The 17,999-nt window shown below is 55.9% G+C and overlaps 1 protein-coding gene across 4 annotated transcripts in view; it reads left to right on the forward strand.

The window, feature by feature from the left end:
* The first annotated feature begins 10,824 nt into the window (after positions 1-10,824).
* The window catches only part of Mb (myoglobin), a 15,375-nt gene continuing 8,200 nt past the window's right edge, over positions 10,825-17,999 (forward strand). The window contains exon 1 of one of the 4 annotated variants that reach the window (XM_078052849.1): positions 10,825-10,843. The gene's annotated coding sequence lies outside the window, so the exon portion shown is untranslated. Of the gene's footprint in view, positions 10,844-11,826; positions 11,847-15,371; positions 15,391-15,732; positions 15,883-17,999 lie in introns of those variants that run through there. The other 3 variants (XM_078052850.1, XM_078052848.1, XM_078052847.1) reach the window with 3 other exon arrangements.

The following is a 17,999-nucleotide window of genomic DNA, read 5'->3' on the forward strand; positions in this document are numbered from 1 at the left end:
CATTAAAATTCAAATAACTTTTTTTTTTTAATTTTGTAGTTGTAGATGGACACAGTATCTTTCTTTCTTTCTTTTTTTTTTAAAGAGAGAGGGAGAGAATTTTCAATATTTATTTTTTAGTTCTCGGCGGACACAACATCTTTGTTGGTATGTGGTGCTGAGGATCGAACCCGGGCCGCACGCATGCCAGGCGAGCGCACTACCGCTTGAGCCACATCCCCAGCCCAAATTCAAATAACTTTAATGACTGTGCTAATTATAGCCAATTTAAACACAAACACAAACTTTTTGAGATTTACCTTCCACAAACCTTCTGCAACTTACTTAGACAATCACAACCTTACATATTAGCTTTGTCCCCTTTCATGTTGGACTTTGGGGCAGAGCCCGGGAGCAACAGTTAATAGGGGAGAGTAGCAGTGAGCCAGCCCCAGGGCTCTGAATCCCAGGCCTGGCTGTCCACACCCTTGTCCCACAGCAAGTCCTGGCCCTCACCTACTCCCCTCTGTCTGTAAAGATCAAGTGTGTGACCTTGACCATGGCACACCAGTCTTCCCTGTGTGTGGATGCACAGGCACAGGACGTGACTGTCACGGGAGGCTGGAGAGACTCTTGACACTGCTCCCACCTCAAGTGACAAATGGTGCTTGTCCTCCCAGGTTTGGAGGGCTGGGAGCCATCACGTGTAGAGCGTTCCTTGTGGAGTCCTGTGCTGGGGACATTGCACACCTCATCTCTTGGGTCCCAAGGCCCCTTCCATGAGTCAGGGAGCTTTTGCCCAGTCTATCATTACCAAGGCGGAGACTTCTGGGCTCAGGGATCACCCAAGGTCACAGTGTCTGAGAACAGGCAGGCTGGGGTTGCAGCCCAGGTGTGACGCGGTTCCCCTTCCCCACAGCACATCTCAGAAGCCCACATCTCTCTTCTACTTATGAAGAAAAATTTGAGTTTGACAGAACACTCCTTGTGGCCCTTGAGCCTGGCCACGCATGGGGTGGACAAGGGAGTGGCTGGAATGCAGGTAAAGGCTTCCTGTTCTCTAGGGTGCTCTCGATCTCCCTCAGTAGATCAGGTAACTCACTACAGTTGCAGGGCCCAGGGAGGGGTCCTGTCATTCTCTGGGTCCTGGCTGACCTTTAGAGGGTAAGGGTCAAAATGGTGGCTGCTCTTTCCTTGGCCCTTATACTTCCTTGACTTTGGTCTCCAACTTTTTGATTGTAAATAGCCAGCAAGAAAGTTTCACCAGGCTTAAAGAGGGAATAACGGATTATGACTTCAACATCTAGAATTCTACAGATACCCCTTTCATTTAATTGAGGTCAGTATTAGTACTGGAAGTCAGCATTACATACTGTCTGTCCTGTAGGTGATGACCTATTATCTCAAATTAACCATGGTTGTTTGTTTGTTTGTTTGTTTTCAATAAGCAGTACCTCTGCAAAACACAAACAGGCAACAGTTACGATGTTTACAAGGAAAATACAAAATGAATTAACAGAGCAAAAACATATTCAGTTTGTGTAATAACTATGAACCAAGAAAATGGCTTTTATAATCTTGAACCTTTACTTAGTTACATATTATATCCCCAGTCTGAGAGCACAGCAATCTTTACATCAAAAATCAATCTTCTGAATACAACTTTAAATGGGCTGAAGTCTAGACTTTTTTGGAGCCATTTTAAAAATGATGTAAGGTGGGAAGCAGAGCCTTATCTCAGGTAAGGTGGGCTCTTCACAAATAACACAATACAACATTACACCTGAAACACGAAACTAAGAGAGCTTGTAACTCCTTTTGTGAACAAAGTGCCAAAATGCTTCCATGTTTTACAGTGTCACCTTTAAACAGAACAGCCTCTCCTTATTATCTTCAAAAAGTGCATTTAAATTTCAATTTCAGTTTGAAGAGTAACACAAAGTTGACAGCAGTTTACTTTATCCAGCTATAAAACATGAAATGACATGAATAAATACCAATCAAAATAGTCATTTTTATATAAACCCGAGACACTTGCTACATCTAATTTTAGTTTGGAGAACACTAACTTGGCAAACTGCTCTCCTAAGCTTTACATTTAATGAAGTTTAACTTTTAAAGTCCAATTCACAATCCCGAGTGTACACTAACAATAATCACAGGTTTGCACGGGTTAACAAAAATCCAAGGGTAGCCTTAAATCTCTACCACATTTAGGAAACAGTGTTAATGACCAGAAGTTGGCTTAGTTAAAGCAAACAGATATAAGACAGGTCTTCGAATCACAGTGTGGCCCTTCTATGTCCAAAAAGAGAGCATAATGTATAGAAGGGAGCACTTATTGCTTATCTTGCTGGCAAACTTACATAAGCTTTCATTTTATAAACTTTTACATAACAAGTAGACAGGGCTTAGACAAGTATCGTTCTCAGATGCCTACATACACCTAGTCACATATGTTTTGAGTGTCAACAATATTGCTATAACTTAAATAACTATTGTTTCCTTGACCAGTTACAAAGTAATCATTTAAGGCTTTATAACAGGTACTACCCTAATTCCTTTAAGACTGAGTTTCCACAAATAATAAAACCTCACAAATACAAGAAAATTATGTTGATAATAAGAGTAGATCTGTGTTTCAGATTTTTTTATATCAGTACATTCAAATTCAAATAACTCTGACTGTGTCACTTATAGCCAATTTAATCACAAACACAAACTTTTTGAGCTTTACCTTCCACAAACCTTCTGTGACTTAGACATTCACAACTTTACATGTAAGTTTCATCCCCTTTCATCTTGGACTTTAGAACAAGAATATCACTTAACCAGCCAAAATACTTTCTCATCCAGAAACATTTCTTTTACCTTTCAATTTTCCATACTAAAATGTATTTCCATACATATCCTTTTCTTTTATTTTTTTTCTAGTTTGTGACTCTTTCTTATATTCATATTGTGACACAGACTTTATGAATGTTATTTGTGCATTTAATTGACACACAAATTTCATCCCAGGAGAGGGTTGGACAAACCAGCATATACAAACAAAACAAAACAAAACACTGTGCCTTAATCTTTTTTCCTCCCACGTTGCATTCCTGGGGTTGGAGGACAGGCATTGAGTCTGACTGTCTGTCTCTTTCTCATTATACAATGCCCTCAGCGTTAAGCAGGTTCCTGCTGTCGGTGGTCCTGAGGCTCCTTTGGGGCCTTTTCCTCCACTAGCTCATGGATACGCCGTGGCGGGGCCTTTCCTCCGGTTTCTTAGGCTTCCCTGAGGATCCCTAGGAGGAGGCTGCCCATGAAGCACAGGTGGGCTTTAGTTTCTGCCCTTTTATTTTCTGGGTACAGCTGTCTATTCTGCCAGTGACCCAGGCATTTGGTCTGATGGGACAATATTACAGCAAGAATTGCTTTGCCCCCGTGATGAATATCCCCTGGCCAATGGGGTGTCCTGTCAGACCTTAGAAGGGAGACTATTCTGGTCCCCAGGTCATAAAGTGACAGTGCTGGAACCCGCTTTGTGGCCAACAGCCTCCCCCTAACCTGGGGCAAAGGGGAGGGACTGGGTGGGTCTGGAAGAAGGCCCCCTGCGGTCCCCAACGCCAGGAGCCCTTGTCCTGGGGGAGTGTTCAGGGGGCGTTTGAACTGAGGCTTCCAGGAGGCAGAATTTTCCGAATGTAGTCAGAGTTGCACCCCTGCCCCCAGCTCTGCTTGGAAGCTGTTCCAGATCCGGGAGCCCCGCCGGGTGGAGCAGGGAGCAGCGGTTACTAGGGGAGAGCAGCCCTGAGAAGGCCCAGGGCTCCGCGTCCCAGGCCTGGCTGGCCAGACGGCTGGCCTCGTCCTACTGCAAGTCCAGCCCATGATCTGCCTTCTGTAAAGATCAAGAGTGTGACCTTGACCGTGGCACACCAGTCCTCCCTGTGTGGGGACACAGGCACAGGGCTTCACTGTCACTGGAGGCTGGAGAGACTATTTTATTTTTATTTTTTGGTACTAGGGGTTGAACTCAGGGCACTCAACCCCTGACCACGTCCCCAGCCCTCTTTTGTATTTTATTTGGAGTCAGGTCTCTCTGAGTTGCTTAGCACCGTGCTAAGTTGCTGAGGCTGACTCTGAAGTCATGGTCCTCCTGCCTCAGCCTCCCAGGATTACAAGTGTGCGTCACCCCGCACAGCTGGAGACTCTTGACACTGCTCCCACCTCAAGTGACAAAGGGTGCTCTTCCTCCTGTGTTTGGAGGGCTGGGAGCTGTCACGTGCACAGTGTTCCTTGTGGAGCCCTGTGCTGGGGACATTTCCCACCTCATCTCCTGGGGCTAGGCTCCTCCCATGAGTCGGGAGCTTTCTCCATTCTACAGCTGCAGAGGTGAGACTCCTGGGCTCAGGGAACTCACCAAGGTCACGGTGTCTGAGACCAAGATGGCTGCGATTGGAGCCCAGGTGTGACACAGTTCCCCTCCCCCACAGCAGGTCCCAGAAGCCCACGTCGATTTTCTACAGACGAAGGGGAAAATGCTTTTTGCAGAACACTCCTTGTGGCCTGTGAGCCTGGCCAGGCGTGGGGTGGACGAGGGCAGGGGCTGGAATGCAGGTGAAGGACGAGCAAGAGGCACATTCAGTTTGCAGGTTACAAGTAACAAGCTCATCTTGGTCCGGTGTAAGCAAAAGTGACCATAAATTGAAGGCTGTGGATCTAGCTTGGGTTTTTAAATTATTTGTTCTTCCTTTTGATTGTTGGTTTTAGCACCAGGATTGAACCCTGCAGTGCTTAACCACTGAGCCACACCCCATCCCTTATTATATTTCGTTTTGAGACAGGGTTCAGTTACTTGCTTAGGGCCTCAGCAAATTGCTGAGGCTGGCTTTGAACTCCTATCCTCCTGCCTCAGCCTCCCGAGTTGCTGGGATTACAGGTGTGGTCTCTGTGCCCAGCTAGCTTGGTTGTTCTTATACTGCCCAAGTCACATTGCTTTAGTGCATCGTGAAGTCAGCGTAGTGGGTCTCAGTTGTCACAGGAGGAAGTGGCACAGAATGAAAAATACCAGTGTGTGTCGTAATAACGAGGACATGGGTATTGTTTCATGAAAACCGTGTGCCCGTGGCCACAGCCTGCTTAGGGGAACGTCTCTGTGCACGTGGTCACAGAATCCAGGGAGAATCTACAGAGTATCAGGCAGCTCCAGGAGCAGGGTCCACGCCCATCGTAGGTCCCCTCCCACCCTTGTTATGTGTCCCCCTGCAGGTGGGCTTCATGGACAGCAGAGACCCAGTCTCCATCCTGTTCAGTTCATGTCCTCCCAGCCCTGGATTGTAGGAGAGAGAAGGGCGTCCCCGGCAGATGCAGTCAGGAGACTCCTGGGCAGGTCCCGGGGGAGGGGTCCATGGGTCCCCAGCTGGGGCTCCATTCCCTCTCCAAGGTCCTCTCCTCCAGGAGGAAATGGGGCCTTCATAAAAGGGGGTGCCCTTGGACCAGGCCCTTGAGGGACGTCCTCCCGAGGTCAGGAGTGGAACAGTCTGGCCCAGGGACCACAGGAAGAGCACTGTGCAAAAGGACACGTCCCCAGCAGGTCACCCCCCAGGTGGGCACCTGGGTGTCCTTACTGAGCAGCCCTCTCTGCTCCAGCCACAGGGTCCGTTTCTGATGTCACCACCTCTCCAGGGGGCTCTGGAAGCGACCCTGTGGCATTGCTCCCCGTCCCTCACTGAGAACGGTCCCTCTGCAGCTCCCTCCCTGGCATCAGGACCTCTGCCCTGCTGGGTGATGTCATCTCCTCCAGGGAGCCGCTGGGGGGGCCAGGACAGAGTCCACAGGCCCTGGAGCCCCTGCCAGGGACCAGCCCACCAGCCCTGCCTCCTGCAGGGACAGGAGGTGGGCTCTAGCTGGGTGGTCAGGGACCCGTGGTCACATTCCCATCAGGAGACAGAGGAGGAGCCCACCTGCAAGACTGAGCATGGGACGTGGGGCTCCTGCTGAACCCCAGAGCCGCCCCTCAGCCAGGAGAGGGCCGCGTCTTCCCCGTCCCTTCTCTCTGCACTCGGCGCCCAGCACAGAGGGGCTGCTGGGCCAGCGGAGCCCAGGTGCACAGCCCGGAGCACCCGGGGTTCACGTCCACTGGCATGGAGGTCACGCAGGCCCAGCGTCCACTCTGGCCAGGTTTCTGTGGGCACAGCAGGTGGGCAGAGCGCCCTTTGGGGAAGGGACTTTTGAGGCAGGAGGATAAGCTGTGGAATCTGGTGACAGAGGGGTGGTGGGGCCAGGAGAGGCCAGCTGGCCAGAGAGAAGGAACAGGCAGGCGCAGGACATCACAGAGCTGACACAGGACAGAGGAGGGCTGTGCCCGGGAGCACCCTGTCCTTGCGACCACATGATGTCTTAGCTGGTCTCTGCTGACCCACCTCACGCTCTGCCTCAGCTGCTTGATGGGTTGGGGGTGGAGAGGGGGTGTCTTTTGATGGCTGTGAGGTCACCCTGCTGTGTCCCTGGTCTGCAGTGAGAACTGAGGCTAGGAAGACGGTGATGTGCCCAAGGCCAAATGTCAAGGTGGGGGGTGGGGGAGGAAAGAAAAAACCAAACACGGGCAGAGTGGCCGCCTTGTGGGTTCCCTGGCTGGACCCTCCCTGGGCTCCGGGCTGGAGGGTTGGGAGCTGGATTCCAGGGTCAACCCTACAGTGTTCTCTGACCCGACGGCAGGAGTTCCACGGTCCTCTCCCAGCGCCACAGTGTCCAGGGCTGTCTCTGGCCCCCGCAGGGACACTGGCCAGGGTATGACGTGTTCACCAGCGTGTGGCCTCGGCCAGCAGCCAGGAAGGGAACCTCCGCCCAGGCGCAGCCCCACCCTGAGGCCCAGACGCGGCCCAGATGGTTTTTCACTGAGCACTTCTCCAGATGGTCCCAGAACCCGGGCAGCGCCGGTCCAGAGACAGAGGTGTGCCTGGGATCCCCAGGGCAGGGCCGTCCCTTGGCTGTGGCAACGCACGGTGAGGTCCCTTCTACTTGGAGCCTGCATTTTTCCGTCTATGTTGGGTTGACTGGTGACCCCAAAAAGTCATGCTGAAGCTTGCCCCCTGGGGACCTGTGAATGGAACTTATTTGGAAACAGAGCTTTTGGCTGATGTCATTAAATCAGGATGTGAAGATGAGATCATCCTGGATGTGGGAGGGGCCATAGATCCGATGACAGTGTCCTTCAAAGAGACACAAAGACACACAGTCGGGAAAGTGAGGGGGAGGGCACAGGGCGGGGAAGACCTGGCAGTCTCCCTCCCAGCCTCCAGGGACGGCGATGGTCGGAAGCAAATTCTCTTCTGGGACAGCTTGTCGCGTGTCCTAGTGTTGGACGGGACAGCAGGCTCCTGAGAGCCCGGCGCGTGGAGAGCTCAAAACCGACCTGGAGGGTCCGTCCTGTGTCCTGCAGAGGCTCCCAGGGTCTGCAGAGCACCCCACTCCCCGCAGTTCCCCCAACACTTACAAGCCCATGAGAACCCCTTCTCCAGGACTTGGGGGACGGCCCTCTTGGAGTCTGGCCCCTCCTCTCTTGGGAATGGAACGTTTTACCGCTAATTTCTCTCTGCAGATCGTGCACCCCGCGAGCGCCACCCGACACCAGGCACCTGCGGCACCCTGACCTGCACCTCTGGCCTCCCGGCTGTGGCAGCACAGGCTTCTGAGCCACCAACCTGTGTCCGTCGGTGAGGGCACCTAGAGAGTGCCCCTGCCATCTGAGAGTGTTTTTGACTGGGGTCTCTCAGGGGTACAGAGGCCAGGCTTGACCTTCACCTCTGCCCTGGGAAGCTCCTGGCTGAGCTGGCACTGGGTGGCTGTGCTTGCACCCCCCACCTGGTGCCCTTCTGCAGGCAGAACCTGGGCAGGGGGGGGGACAGCAGCCGGGACCCGCAGGGTGCAGAGCCAGGCAGGCGGGTGTCGCCCTGGCTGGGCCCACTCAGGGGGCTCAGACCCCCTTGCTGTGGCATCTTGTCTAGGGTGGCACTGGCTCTGCAGAGGGGCTGTGGGGGGCTGGGTCTCAGCTGAGGGGTGGCCCTGGTGCAGAGCAGACCATCTGCCAGGTAAGAGCAAGGGGCGGACGGGAAGGACTCGCAAGGGCCAGGGCTCTGCAGGACTCGGAGGGGAAACCGGAAGCCGCGCCGGCCTCCTGGGAGGCTACGGCAGGGGGACAGAGTCCCCCCAAATGACCAGCAGCCCCTGCCTTCCAGGGTTCTGTGGAACGACGTGGAGTGGCCTAGTGTGAGGCGGAGCCTGGCTCCTTCGAGGCCTGGCTGTCCTGGGGAGGCTGCTTGGATGGCAGCTGGGTTCCAAAGGGTCAGCTTCCTTCCGAGTCTGTGCCCAGGGTCTTCGGCCACTGACTGCCGAACGCAGGGCAGGGGAGAGCTCAGCCCTGGGAAAAGTTCCTCAGCCCCTGGGACTTTCCTGATGTAGGGAGAGATAAGATCCACGACCGGGCTGCTGCTTGGCAAGTGGGAGTGTGATGATGTCTCTGAATGACACAGGAGTTAAAACAAAGCCATCCAGGCCACAGAGAGCACTGACCGCACACCTAGTAGGAGGTACAGACATCAGGAGGAGAGCAGGATGGGAGGAGAGAGGGAGCTTGCTTCTCGGTGGGTAATCAGGGAATCGAGATTAATAGGAATCTTTTGAAAACAAGACACAAGTCTAACTCAAGTTCCCTGTGCACAAATGGGCACGTTTGGGTTCCTGTAACTGTTGCTGAACTTTGAACAGGCAAGACACACTCCTACCTCAGGGCCTTTGCACTTCCTTCTGGTGGGACTCTTTCCTCCCTGATAGCTCCATGGTTTCTCCTTGATCTCTCTGGATCTTTATCAAACAAATTTAAATTACATTTTAAATTCTCCTTTAAAATGAAGTTTAAACATTAAATTACTTAAATTTACAAACAGATTCCCTACTTCCCCTCAACTCTCCCTATGCCCACCTTTGAGCCAGTCACTGCAGTTGAGAGTCAGGATCAGCCAAATGCAGTGAATTCCAGTAGGAAAGAAAGGGAGAGGGTGCCAGGGAGGCAGGAAAACAGCAGAGGGCTCAGGGGAGGGCTTCTGGAGAGAGTGAGGCCTGGGACCATGGTTGGGATTTGACCACAAAGCCACAGCTTTCTACAGCTACGGTTGCCTTCCTGTCCAGCCTCACCTCCCATCCCTCAGGGGCCTGCTCCTTATGATCCAGCCATACCTGCTCTATATACCCAGGTGAAGTTTCCACTCCGATGCTCCTTTGCTCTTCCTCTTGCCGGTTTGACCATTCCCCTCTCTTCAACAGCTGGGCTCCTTCTCCATACCCTGGAAGAGTTGGGTGTCACACACTCAGAGACACATGCAGGATCTCAGCTACATGCTTGCATAAGGACACCCAGACACACACTCTCGCGCACACACACACACACACACACACACACACACACACACACACACACTCTTCTCCGCCAGGCAGTGTAGACCTCAGCTGCAGAAGAAAGCCCTGCCCCTGACACCTCCCTGGTGCCTGGCTGGCGGAGCTCCAGGGATGTCCCTGCCGCCCTCTGCTGAGCTGGGCTCTTGGGGAGGGCGTTTAGTACCGAATGCGGTGGCGCCTGGTACTGCAAGGGCGCTCAGCAGCCACCGTGCTGAGCAGGACGTTCAGTTTCTGCAGGAAAGAGAGGGCGGGGCGGAGGGGGTGTCTGGGGTGCTGGGCTCCCGTGGAGCTTGCTGGAGGGACCCGCAGGGAAGACCCTCAAGGGCGCACTTTGCACAGATGTGCGGGGGCAGGAGAGACCACAGGCCAGGCAGGCGTGTCACAGAGTCCCATTCCAGGGCACAGCGGGAGTAAAGGGCCTTCCGTTGGGTCTGAGTGACGCCCCCTACTGGCTTTTGCCACCCAAATTCTTCAAGTTCAAATTCTTCAAGTTCAAAGTCATTCCCATCCGCTGCAAGCCCCCCTCCCCACTCCCCCAGGACAGTCCACTTCACAGGACTTCTGGGGGGGCCAGGCTGCCTCCTCGGGGCTTCCTGGTCATGCCACGGGCCATGGGATTCCCTACTGCCCTTAGCAGCTCCGGGCGACTCTCCGGTGAGGCTCTGGAGACTCAGCCCTCTCCCAGCCCCTTTCTCTCCCCGTCTCCCACAGTTCCCCAGCGGCCATACAACATGCGCTTGGAGAATCCAATGTTTTCCTGTCTCAGGGGACAGCTGTGGCAGACGGGGCTCTGTGCTCACATCCCTGTCCCTGGGGCAGAAAGGCCTCACTCTTGCTCCTCCCTCCATACTGGCAGGGCCGGGCTCATGGAAAGGGCTGAAATGATGAGCAGCTCCTAGAACGTCTTCCATGATCCCCTCATTTCTGTCTCCTGTTTCTATCTCTGGGGATACAGAAGGTGCCGGAGTCTTTGGGGTCCTTGGAGACCAAGCCCAGGTCCCCGAGTCACTGTGTGAGCAGAGCTCTCTTCCTGCACTGAGAACTATGGAGCCACTGAGATGGGGGGTGTTTGTTACAGCAGCTGGAGTTGCAGTTAACACACCAGTGAGGCCACTTTTCCCCCATCTCTTGCAAACCTGGAGCAGGAGAAGCCTTCAGCTATCACCTCCACCACGGCCCGCCCCCTCTCTCCTCCTATGCAGACCTGACCCTGTGGCTTTCCTCCTTATAGATCTCCCAGGACTCCCAGTGACCTGGGTAGTTTCCTTCTCCACCTCCTCTCCCCAGTTCCTAAATGCTGGCGTCCCCCAGTCCTCCTGTTTCCCTGACATTCTCTGCCCCCTCCTGCGCCACCTCCTGGGCACTGATCCCCCCTGCAGCTAATGCACTAGTGGGGGACGCAGGAACCCAGGCTTCTCCAAGCTGCCAGGTAAACTCAGGCTGTGGTGTGAGGCGACCCGGGCAGGAGGGGGAACACACCCGACGGCCGAGACCTAAGTCCAAGTCATGCTGATGGCAAGAGCAGGAATGTCCCCGCGGACCACGTGGGTTTTTAAGAAAGAAATGACTCTACTGCGCGGGGGCTGAGTCTAGAGACCGGGAAACTCCTGCCGAGGCCGCCACTGCCCTCCCTGGGGCGGGCCTGGGCGGGCCTCCCCGAGGAGCTCCAGCAGCTGCGACCCCCCCCCCCCGCCCCGTTGGCGTCTTGGTAAAGGCAGGGGGAGGACCTGGGAAAGGGCCAAAATGCACAGCGCAGGGGACAGGGGAGGGCCCGGGCTCTGGGCTGCTGGGAGGGAGGAGGAGCGCCGCGGGGACACTGTCCAGCTGCCGCCTGCGCCCTGGGAAGGGCCTCCTCTCCCGCGTCCTCTCCGCGACCCTCCAGCAGCTCAGGGCCCAGGACGTGCGGAGGGACGCCCCCTTTCCTACGGGGAGCCTTGCCAGCGCTGGTGACCGGCCCTGAAGCCACCTGCCAAGGACAGCTCACACCTCCCCCTGCAGGGTCCGGAGATAGGGAGTTGCCCGTGGACTTGTGCACCTGTCCGACAGGTGCCCCAGGGCATCTTCCAGGCGACCCAAAAACCGATCGTCCCCACCCAGCCCGGCCTGGCTCACCACCTCCTGGCATCTCCCTTAGGAAAGGATCCAACCCGCTCCAGGGGAGTCCTGAGACCCCTGAGTGTCCCTCTGCCCTGCCGCCCCCCAGCCTGACCCCTGTCCACCCCGGCCGCGGTCCCCACCACTGGCGCTGCGCACCTGTCTCCCCAGCCAATCAGGACAGCGACGGCCTCGAGGCGGGGAGGTGGGCGGGGCCGGACTGACCCGGACGCGGCTCGCGGGAACTTCTGTGGCTGGTGACAGTGTTCGCTCTCCTGGGACTGCCTGGGCTGCCCCGGCGTAGGCAGTGAGGAAGATCCTGCGAGTGTAGACGTCAGGTGTGTGCATCGTGTGTGAGTCCGTTGGATGCAAGTTTTACATCCAAAGAAAAAAGATGTACAACTTTCATACCTGGCTTTGCAGCCCTCCGCCACGGGACAACCAGGCACCTTCTGAGAACTGCTGTTCGTTGGCTTGTTTTTGTGAGTGACGCACACAAACCTGGGTGGGATCAAACCTGGGTGGGGTCGCCTGCGCCCTGGGCTGGTGGCAGAGCCTGCGCAGAGCAGCGACTGGAGACTCAGCTGTAAAGCGATGCTAAGAATTTGGGTCTCTAAGCACATGCAGACGTAGCGGAGGTACAGAAAAGGGCTTAAGGACAGACAGTTCTCGGCCCTGCCCCGTTAGAATCCACCCTGTCTAGGCAGCCTATCACTGCCCACAGTGTCGCCCCAAATGTCCTTAGATGGTGCAAGATCGTACTTTGAAATGTCACAGAAATAAGGAGGACGATGTGATAAAACTAGCTTAGTAAAGGCCAAAGCGGGTATCTAGGTGGCCAGGTGCGATGTTCCCTGTGAGCCCCAACCCCAGCCCCCTTAGCTGCAGGAGGAACATTTTTATAACAGACTTTGGGGGAAATGTCTCCTGCCCTGGGACCGACTTCTCTGTTCCTCATTCCCAGCTGGTGCCCTCCCGGCTCACACCCCCAGGTTCTCCCCTGGGAGATGCCTTCAGGCAGTTGCTCCCAGGGGCTGGAGCTAGGCCTCTGTCTAATTCTATGGCTGCATTTTTACCACGTCAGAAATACCTGTCTATACCAGGAAGCACAAACGTTTCTGAATTCCTACATGTAGGGGCTAGCTGAGGCTCCTGGGGTAGAAATTGCTCATTGTCATTGAATTTGCCTTCTTCTCTTCTTCCTAAGGAATAGAATTTTTATCCGGGGATATGACCACACAGAAATAAGGACTCCATATCCCAACCTCCTTCACAGCAAGCTGTGGCCCTAAGATGTGCAGCAAGAGGAGGGACTACTTCTGGAAAAGTGTCCTTAAAGATAGGGGTCACAGCTGGGCATGGTGGCACACGCCTGTAATCTCAGCAGCCTAGGAGGCTAAGACAGAAGGATTGTGAGTTCAAAGCCGGCCTCCGCAACAGCGAGGTGCTAAGCAACTCAGTGAGACCCTGGCTCCAAATAAAATACAAAATAGGGCTGGGGTGTGGCTCAGTGGTCGAGTGCCCTGAGTTCAATCCCTGGAACCTACTATCCCCCCCCCAAAAAAAAGATAGGGAGACAACATTCTTCACCCCTTTCTCTTTTCTGCTGAGTGAGGACACGATGGCTGGGGTCACACTGGATCAGGAGGTGGTAGCCATGTGTACCCTCTGACACCGGGGTGCTCCTTACCAGACTGGGCCACCTATCACTGGACTTCCATGAGACAGGGATGGTAACACCCTCTTATTGAAAACACGCCTTGGGACTTTTGCTTGCTAGTTTGTTTTTGCAGTATTTGATGGAGCCCAAGGCCTCAGTCAAGCTAATTAAGCACTAATCTGGGTTTTCTGTCACCCACAACTAAACCCAGTCCTGACATACCAACTTCTCGGTCTGAATGCTTTGATCCTTGTGTTTAAAATGTCTGTTAGGGCTGAGGATGTGGCTCAGGTGGTAGCGCGCTCGCCTGGCATGCATGAGGCACTGGGTTCGATTCTCAGCATCACATAAAAAACAAAATAAAGATACTGTGTCCACCTAAAACTAAAAAGTAAACATTAAAAAAGTCTGTTAAGCCAAAATTCTTGATACTAAGAGATCTGTGAGTAAAAGGGTGTGTTGGGCCGTTCCGGGCACCCGCGGAGCTCCCTCGGCTCCTGGCTGCAGGGCTGGAGGGTGTGGGAACTACATCTGCTACATGTCAAGGGCTAAGAGTACTGTTAGAAGGCAAATCTGGGAAAGGAAAGCATAATGGTTTACACCCAACTTCCCCTGACCCCAGATGGGATCATGCAAAGGGAGGGGGAGCTTTGGGATGGGAGGATCTTCCCTAAAGGGAAGCAACTGTTGCTTCCGGATCTGTTGGGGCGAAGGGTGAGGAATGTTGACCTATGAACAGGGCCGGTGGTCCTAGTGGTCAGCCACATGGGGCTGAAGGGTTTCAACGTACATTAGCAAATGTGAGGCAGTGTATTTCTGGTTTGCCCGTGACCATTAACGGATTACCTTCCCTTATTGCGCCCCCTTCATCCTCTGGCCCTGGTAACTAAATTTAGGAGATCTCAGAATTTCCCCTCTATCATAACCTTTCCTCAGTTTGCTCATAAAAAACTCCTATTGATTCCTCAAAACCCTGCTCGGGTCACCGTTTCCCTTAGGTGTTGCTCGGTAGAACTAATTATTAATTATTTCCTCCTTCACGATTTCTCTGTACCTTCCACATGTGCAATTATGGAGCACTTATTGCATACCCGGACCCTCACTGAGTGCTGTACCCGCACCCTCTGTTTTAATCCTCACTAGGCATTTGAGATGGGTCATTATTTTAAAACTTCTCACTTTACAGATTTGGAAAGTTAGGATACTCTTCCTGAACCACAGAAATAGAGAGCTTGGGACTGGGGCTGCAGCTCCGTGGCAGAGCACTAGCCCTAGTGGGAGCAAGGCCCTGGGTCCCACCTCAGTCCCACCCCCGCCCCACCCTCCCCCACCCCACACGCACAGAGCCTGGGGGACCAGGGCCTCCTCTTCTAACTGCCAACCCCACCCCCAGCCACCCTCTGGGGAGGGGCCCTGCCTGCACATCCGTCCCTCCTAGGGCTCAGGGGCAGGTGTATTCACCTTGCTTCCCCGACACTGACCCCATAAAGAGACACCTGCCAGGTGAGCCCAGGCACGGTGGGACCGAAGTGCCCAGTCGGAGCCCCCAAGTGCCTACTGGCACACAAGGTCCTTCCTGGTGGCTCTCCTCTGCCCAGTCCCTTCCCCCGGGCGCCCCCAGGGCACCTGCGGGCGGGCCCCCCCACCTGCACACGCAGCCGCAGTCGCCTGCGCCTGCCCTCTCCACCTGGCCTGGGGCTGCCCTCTCGCCCTCCCTGGCCCTTGGCTCACACGTCCCCACGGGAATGTCTCCTCCGCTTGACCTGCGGCCCTCGGGAGCCAAGCCCAGGGTTTGCCCTTATCATTTTAACACCTGGGCAGGCAGCCCTCGTCTCCAGGCGCCGTGAGCCTGGAGACCCTCGAGAGCGCACGGTGGTGGACCCAGCGGCCCAGGTGGGCGTTCCTCCTTGTGGCCACTAGGTGGCAGCAGGGCCCCCAGTTGTCGGCTACCCGGGAAAGGCCTCCAAGGTCAGTGTTTGCCCTCCCCCCACCCAGCCCGGAAGCCAAGACCTTGGGGGACTCAGTACAATAAAATAAGCTTTCAAAGAGCTGATTGGCCGCTCTTTTGATAGGTAGTCTCAAGGGGACAAGAGGCAAAAGGTCTGAAAATTAGACCCCTTCCAGACTTGCAGGCTGCCTGGGTTCCTCTTCGCCTTGACATTTCCTGCCTGTGGGATTTTGAACAAGGTTCTTAACCTCTCTGTGTCTCAGTTTCCTAATGTGTAAGTGGGAATTACAATGTCCCCCGTGGGGAGGCTCAGGGCCCTGGCATGCCGTGAATCCCCGGTGGGTGTTTGTGGCTTTTACACCCTGCCCCCAAGGGGCTGGCAGGGTAGAAATGGCACAGAGGTGAGAAGTTGGGCGAGTGTTGAGGCCAGAGAGCAGAGAAGGTCAGGGAGGGAAGCAGGATTCCTGCAGGGGGCGCTGTTCCCCCCACAGGGACCTGGAAGGAGGGGTGCACAGAGCCCCCAGGCTGGGAGGGCCTGGGAGGGGAAGACTGTGTCCCAGGCCACACCTGTTCCCTGGGCCCTAGGAGCCTTTGTCCCTTGTCCTGCCAGCGCTCCTCCAGTAAACCCCTGGGACTGCGGGGGGGCCTTGCCATGCAATTGTATTTTTAGTTCCCTGCGCCCTGGGCCTCTGGAAGACACTCTCCCCACCCCCAGCCTGGCCCCTGGCTGAGCTCACAGGACACTGGGGAGCCGGAGAAGGGACTGGTCAGTATGGGGCCTGGAGAAGAGCCATGGTGGGTGGCTCCCAGGGGTCTGGAGCAGCCTGGGGCCTGCTGTCCTGCAGAGGGCTCTGGGCAGGTCCTGCCAACTGAGTCCAGCCTTATACCGAGTCCTGGCCTGGCGCTGGCCCAGGAGGGTGCCCTTGCCAGGAGGCTGGGTGTGGGGTGCTGCAGGCTTGGGGAGGTTGCCCCCGCCCAGCCTGGGAGGGAGGGGGAGGGGAGGGGGAGGGGGAGGCGGCCAGACCCAGGCACTCGGCTTGGCGGAGGCACAGGGTTCTTGTTCTTTCCTTGCAGGAGTTGCCAGAGGGAGCTGGTGGCCTCCTAGAGACTGGCAGACTCAGAGGCCACCTCGACTGGACTCTCCGCCCTGGAGAGCACGGGGCCGGGCTCACACCGCCCGTGGGGCTGGAGGGCTCTCTGTGCAGGGGACCAGAGACCAAAGATGGTGGACCCTCTGCCAGGACCTTTCCCTGAGCTTAGATGATGACACTTAAAATGACCACCACTCCAAAGGCCAGGAGCCCAGCCAAGGGGCGCCTGCCATGTTGGTGACAGCTGGTGACTTGCCCCGCCCGGTTGGTTCTCAGGGTCTGGCATGGTCAGTGTGGACAAGCAGGTCTTAGGTGGACCTGCGGGCCCTGATGGGCGTGGCTCTCCCCTGCAGCCCCGGGGCCCTCAGAGCCTGGACGAGGGGTGGCGGTGGCAGAAGGGAACGCTTTGAAGGCTTAGGTGGTGACCTGCCGTCCCCTGAGCACCCCAGAGCTGGCGGAGGACCTGTAGGGAGAAGATTCAGAATACGAAGGCTTGAGGTTGACTCCATGGCGTTCAGATTTGGGGACCCACGGTGTTCTGGAATAGGAAGAGGGAAACCAGGAGGGGGACAGGCCTCGCCGTCCGTCCCAGGGACTACAGCCCCCCGCAGAGCAGCCCACCCCGGTCGCCACAGCATCCACTCTGCTGCAGCCTGAGCAGGTGGTGGCCGTGGCCTTGGCCTCCATTAGGTTAAATGGTCAGCTCCACAGACGCGGGTTTCCAGGTGCAGCCCACTAACGGGGGCCTGCAGGCTGGTGACAGCCTCCTGACGCGATGATGAGACTTACACACTCAGGCTGTCCCCAGACAACGGGCTGGGGTGGGAGAAGCGCGGGGACTGGGAGATGATCGGCTCGGGCAGCCCACCCCTCGGGGTGCCTGCAGCTCTCAGGGGACACAGGCAGGAGGGGACAGAAAACTGCTTGACGGGTCCCGAGCTCTGGCGCTGAGGGTGTCAGTCGGATCCCAGGGCTGTGGGACAGGTGGCCCCACCCAGCCTTGGGCAGCCCTCGCAGCCTCCTTCTTTCCCCCTGGCCTCCCCTCCGGCACCGGGACAGTCAGAGGCAGGGGCTGGAGCTGCCAGGGTCTGAGCGGCTCCCAGACCCTCCTTTTTCAGTGACTGGAAGGACAGACGGGACCCCTGGGGTCCCCGTGCCACTTCTGCCTGGTCTTTTGGCCACTGCCAGGCGGACCCACTGCTAGGGAGCCTCAGCGTCTGCCGGCTGGCGGTCACTGTGGTCCTCAGACGCGCAGCCTGTGCGGTGCTGGCTGTGATCATTGGGATCTGCAGTGCAGTGAACAGACCCTGGAGGCCACACCGGGGTCACCCAGAAGCAGCAGCTCATGGTCATCCTCGAGCCCTAACTGGCTGGCCGTGCAGCTCCCATCTGAGAGGACCTCTGACTGGCAGGGCTGAGAGCCACAGACCCTGGCAGGCCTCGGTCAGGGGCCAGCCCCAGCCCACCAGCTGTGACCCGCAGAAGGTTTAGGGGAGAACCCTGAGGTCCCAGGAGTGACCTCATGCCTGGGCCTCAGCAGGGCCGCACTGGGCAGTGGTCTTCAGGAGAGTTATGAGGTGGCCGTCGCTGCTGACCCCTGCAGTGTGCGCCCTGGACATGTGCTCGCCCCTCTGAACCACAGTGGTCACAGGGGACAAGGCCGGCTGTGAAGACACAGAGAGGCACCTGGCAAGGCCTTGGTTACCGCACATGGGTTCTGTGCCTGCTGAAGGGGGTCTTATTTTACCCTGTTGTTCTCAGCATGTCCACAGCCAGGGTCCGACCACGCTGT

Source organism: Ictidomys tridecemlineatus, chromosome 6, assembly GCF_052094955.1.
Source record: "Ictidomys tridecemlineatus isolate mIctTri1 chromosome 6, mIctTri1.hap1, whole genome shotgun sequence".
Taxonomy (NCBI): Eukaryota; Metazoa; Chordata; class Mammalia; order Rodentia; family Sciuridae; genus Ictidomys; species Ictidomys tridecemlineatus.